Source organism: Rhincodon typus, chromosome 25 (genome assembly GCF_021869965.1).
Source record: "Rhincodon typus isolate 14 chromosome 25, sRhiTyp1.1, whole genome shotgun sequence".
Classification (NCBI taxonomy): domain Eukaryota; kingdom Metazoa; phylum Chordata; class Chondrichthyes; order Orectolobiformes; family Rhincodontidae; genus Rhincodon; species Rhincodon typus.
The window spans coordinates 35,800,883-35,806,882 of NC_063356.1; positions in this window are offsets into that span (position 1 = coordinate 35,800,883).

Sequence of the window (6,000 nt, forward strand, 5' to 3'; positions counted from 1 at the left end):
ACGGGGAGTTGATCGATTTACAGTGAGATACTTGAAGACAGGGTGAGATCTGTAAAGCTACCAAGGCACAACTCATAACCCGAATCTGATGTTTGATGAACTGGGACTTTGATCTCCTGCTTGGCCTTTGCCCCTGTTCCAGTGAGATAAATAGTAAGAAAGTTGGGACTAAATGAAGCATCTCATTATGTCCCACAGATACGATGAATTACTTGGAAATGCACTGATGATGATAAGACATCTTCTCGTGCACATTGATGGCTCATAACTGTAATAAAGTGAATCAGAGGTTAATCTGTTTAGTGGTGATAATGGTTTGGGGAGGAAGCCTTCCTGCTGTTGTTAATACAGCATTCATAATTTTCACTTGAACTAATGGACCAGGCATGCATGATGTTAGGTTGATATTTTAGCTGAAGGGCATCATCTCAGGCAATGCACCACTACTGCAGTTTTGTATTAGAGCATTAATTTAGCCTTTAAACCCCAATCTTTAAGTAGTCTATAAATCACAGTTTATAGGTTCAGAGGTGACAGTGGTATGAACTGAGTTAAATGTCACATGCACACTGTGAGTGGTTTCTCCCTCCACATTATCACTGGAGAACCACTCCATTTATACGTAAAGGAAGGAAATCCCGTTATTTTGAATTTTAACCCAGGGTTTTTGAGCAGCCAGCGATCCTGCTGTCGGTGGAGTGCCATCTCTGAATAAGGAGCCCTGACTGGCAGTCTGAGCAGGCAGGCGAGGGTAGCAGGAAGATTGCTGAAGGCCAGAAGAAGCTCAAGAGGGTGTTTTTTTAAATTAAACTTCCTTTGTGGGAACCAGAAGATGAAATGTTTCTCCAGACTCCCACAAAGAAAGTTTGTGTCACCTAAATCCTGGGCTCCAATGTCTTTCTCTGTGGGAGTATTTACCTTGTGTCTGTGACCATTCTTTAGCAATCTCCTGCCACTCAAAATTCTCCTCTTACAAGCCTCTCACTTCCTGCCAACTTCAGATGGCGAAATGTCCTGCTTTATGAAAATGCTTGAACCCATGCCCCCTTTTTGCTCCCAATTCCTGCACTGGGTTAAAACTGGGATGGGATTTCTGTTTTTCAATTGTTTCTCACCAACAGTTTTCAATTACCTGCCGTGATAACAAGGGCTAATTGAAAGGTTAACTGTCCTCAATCTCTCAGTAAATGATAACATTACTGTTTAAATCCTCAGAGAACAGTAGATAAAACCGCTGAGAATCGAACACCTCTGCACACCATTGACTAACGACACGTAGAGTGAGTGGACTGATAGAAACTTCCACTTAAAGCAAACTGTTTATCAGTACACAGCAGGCCAAGCAGCATCATAGGAGCAGAGAGGCTGACGTTTCGGGCCTAGACCCTTCATCAGAAAAGGGGGAGGGGAAGGGGGTTTTGAAATAAATAAGGAGAGAGAGGGAGGCGGACAGAAGAGGGATAGAGGAGAGGATAGGTGGAGAGGAAACAAACAGGTCGAAGAGGCGGGGATGGAGCCAGTAAAGGTGAGTGTAGGTAGGGAGTTAGGAAGGGGATAGGTCAGTCCAGGGAGGACGGACAGGTCAAGGGGGCGGGATGAGGTTGGTCGGTAGGAGATGGAGGTGCGGCTTGAGGTGGGAGGAGGGGATAGGTGGGAGGAAGAACAGGTTAGGGAGGCAGGGACGAGCTGGACTGGTTTTGGGATGCGGTAGGGGGAGGGGAGATTTTGAAACTTGTGAAATCCACATTGATACCATTGGGCTGCAGGGTTCCCAAGTGGAATATGAGTTGCTGTTCCTGCAACCTTCGGGTGGCATCGTTGTGGCACTGCAGAAGGCCCAGGATGGACATGTCGTCTGAGGAATGGGAGGGGGAGTTGAAATGGTTCGCGACTGGGAGGTGCAGTTGTTTGTTGCGAACCGAGCGTAGGTGTTCTGCAAAGCGGTCCCCGAGTCTCCGCTTGGTTTCCCCGATGTAGAGGAAGCCACACCGGGTACAGCGGATGCAGTATACCACATTGGCAGATGTGCAGGTGAACATCTGCTTGATGTTGAAAGTCTTCTTGGGGCCTGGGATGGGGGTGAGGGAGAAGGTATGGGGGCAGGTGTAGCACTTCCTGCGGTTGCAGGGAAAAGTGCCGGGTGTGGTGGAGCTGGAGGGGAGTGTGGAGCGGACAAGGGAGTCACGGAGAGAGTTGTCCCTCCGGAAAGCAGATAAGGGACAACTCAGTCGCGACCATTTCAACACCCCCTCCCATTCCTCAGACGACATGTCCATCCTGGGCCTTCTGCAGTGCTACAACGATGCCACCCGAAGGTTGCAGGAACAGCAACTCATATTCCGCTTGGGAACCCTGCAGCCCAATGGTATCAATGTGGATTTCACAAGTTTCAAAATCTCCCCTCCCCCTACCGCATCCCAAAACCAGTCCAGCTCGTCCCTGCCTCCCTAACCTGTTCGTCCTCCCACCTATCCCCTCGTCCCACCTCAAGCCGCACCTCCATCTCCTACCGACCAACCTCATCCCGCCCCCTTGACCTGTCCGTCCTCCCTGGACTGACCTGTCCCCTTCCTAACTCCCTACCTACACTCACCTTTACTGGCTCCATCCCCGCCTCTTCGACCTGTTTGTTTCCTCTCCACCTATCCTCTCCTCTATCCCTCTTCTATCCGCCTCCCACTCTCTCCCTATTTATTTCAAAACCCCCTTCCCCTCCCCCTTTTCTGATGAAGGGTCTAGGCCTGAAACGTCAGCCTCTCTGCTCCTATGATGCTGCTTGGCCTGCTGTGTTCATACAGCCCTGCACCTTGTTGTCTCGGATTCTCCAGGATCTGCAGTTCCTACTATCTCTGTTTATCTGTACAGCCTGGGTGTTCCAAAGGCAAAACAATGTCCTCATCATTGCAATACCTAATGCACAGAGGAAGCACAAATCAAAACATATCAACCCTGGGCACATCTTTGACCATTGTATCCCCAAATTAAGAGACAAAGCATTGATGGATATTGGAAAATGTCAATGAATTATGATACTTAGTTTTACGGTAATTCAAATCCACCAATGGAAGATTGGGAAGATCAGAGCATTGACCTCAATCAGTTATGATACTTACACAGCAAGGGGAAAGTGAATTAGGGATCTGCTGTTAGAACAGATGGACATCTTTGACATTGGTCCTAAAACCAGTGACAATGAAGACTATGGGTCTTGACATCAAATAGCTGTAGTACTGAAGAGCTACTTAACTAGCCATCTCCATTATCAAGGTTTCCAGGTAACACTGGTCATTACTCAAACATTGTGGAAAAAGTGCCTTTACAACTAAAAGCATAAAACTACTTCGACCTATTAGCCAGCTCACAATGATCAGCAAAATGGTGGAAGGGGTAACCAATGGAGAGACCAAGTGCCACCAACAATCAATGACTGTTTATTGGCTCTCAGTTTGAACTCTATCAGAACCATTCAGTTATTGAAACATCCATGAATGGGAGACTTTGAAAAACTGATGTAAGTTTGAAGACTTCAATGACTGGAGACTTACCCAAGGCACGAAGGAAGATCGTTGTGATTGGCAGAGCTCAACCATTGCAATTCCAGGACATCATTGCTGTTGTTCATCAGAATATATCCTCTGTCAACAATCTCCCTTATTTATAACTTTCCCCTTGCTGTGTAGTGAGAGCTGGAATGGATAATAATGATTCTGTAGCAGTCATGTTGAATACAGTCAGAACTAACACCAGGAAATTGGAACTCTGGTCTCTATAGCATCAAATCTGACTGAACCTAAAGAAGCTCCCAGTCACTATTATCCTAACCTATATCATATTTAGAACTAATGAATACAGCATCATGATAACATGCTTTCTCGCAAATTCGTTTGCTCTACTCATTTGATGTATAACCTGAGTAATTCCTTCACTCATTTTATTGGGATTTACATTAAAATAAAATCACCAACCATAAATATGATTGATTTTTCTGTACAATGGCATTGGAAATGCAAAGCAGAAAGATTTTGGTGTTTGAGATTGGGTTGAGGGTGAGGTGACTTGAGACACCAAGCCTTTACAATGTTTTGGGACTTATAGAGTATCTCAGGATCACGGGTGATGTGATGTAGGTGCATTCCCACATAATAGCAAAGGTACAAGCAAAGGACAAAACTGGGAATGATAGGGGAGTAAAATTTTTGCAGAGATAGTAGGAACTGCCGATGCTGGAGAATCTGAGACAAAACGGTGTAGAGCTGGATGAACGCAGCAGGCCAAGCAGCATCAGAGGAGCAGGAAAGCTGATATTTCGGGTCTAGACCCTTCTTCAGAAATGGGGGAGGGGAAGGGGATTCTGAAATAAATAGGGAGAAAGAGGGAGGCGGATAGAAGATGGATAAAGGAAAAGATAGGTGGAGAGGAGACAGACAGGTCAAGGAGGCAGGGTTGGAGCCAGGAAAAGTTGAGTGTAGGTGGGGAGTTAGGGAGGGGATAGGTCGGTCCAGGGAGGATGGACAGGTCAAGGAGGCAGGATGAGGTGAGGAGGTAGCAGATGGAGGTGGGGCTTGAGATGGGAGGAATGAATAGGTGGGAGGACAGGTTAGGGAGATGGATATGAGCTGGGCTGGTTTTGGGATGCGGTCGGGGGAGGGGAGATTTTGAAGCTTGTGAAGTCCACATTGATACCATTGGGCTGCAGGGCTCCCAAGCGAAATATGAGATGCTGTTCCTGCAACCTTCGGGTGGCATCGTTGTGGCATTGCAGGAGGCCCAGGATGAACATGTCGTCTGAGGAATGGGAGGGGGCGTTGAAATGGTTCGCAACTGGGAGGTGCAGTTGTTTATTGCGAACCGAGCGTAAGTGTTCTGCAAAGCGGTCCCCCAGCCTCCGTTTGGTTTCCCCGATGTAGAGGAGGCCACATCTGGAACAGCAGATGCAGTATACCACATGAACAGATGTGCAGGTGAACATCTGTTTGATGTGGAAGGTCTTCTTAGGGCCTAGGATGTGGGTGAGGGGGGAGGTGTAGGGGTAGGTGTAGCACTTCCTGCGGTTACAAGGAAAAGTGTCGGGGGTGGTGGGACTGGTAGGGAGTGTGGAGCGGACAAGGGAGTCCCGGAGAGAGTGGTCCCTCCAGAAAGCAGATAAGGGTGGGGAGGGAAAAATGTCTGGTGGTGGGGTCGGATTGCAGATGGTGGAAGTGTCGGAGAATGATGCGTTGGATCCGGAGGTTGGTGGGGTGGTACATGAGGACGAGGAGGATTCTGTTTTGGTTATTATTGCGGGGAGGGGGTGTGAGGAATGAGTTGTGGGAGATGCGAGAGACACGGTCAAGGGCGTTTTCGATCACTGTGGAGGGGAATTTGCGGTCCTTGAAAAACTAGGACATCTGGGATGTCCGGGAGTGGAATGTCTCATCTCGGGAGCCGATGCAGCAGAGGCGAAGGAACTGGGAATAAGGTGGGTGAGAGGAGGTGTACTCTAGATATCTATGGGAGTCGGTAGGCTTGAAATGGATATCGGTTTCCAGGTGGTTGCCAGAGATGGAAATAGAGACGTCCAGGAAGGAGAGAGAGGTATCAAGCTACCTAGAGTACACCTCCTCTTAACCACTTCCCTGCAAAAAGGCCATCCCCTATTCCCAATTCCTTCGCCTCCGCTGCATCTGCTCCCAAGATGAGACATTCCACTCCCGGACATCCTAGATGTCCTAGTTTTTCAAGGACCGCAAATTCCCCTCCACAGTGATCGAAAACACCCTTGACCGTGTCTCTCGCATCTCCCACAACTCATTCCTCACACCCCCTCCCCGCAATAATAACCAAAACAGAATCCTCCTCGTCCTCATGTACCACCCCACCAAACACCGGATCCAACGCATCATGCTCCGACACTTCCGCCATCTGCAATCCGACCCCACTACCATAGACAATTATCCCTCCCCACCCTTATCTGCTTTCCAGAGGGACCACTCTCTTCATGACTCCCTTGTCTGCTCCACA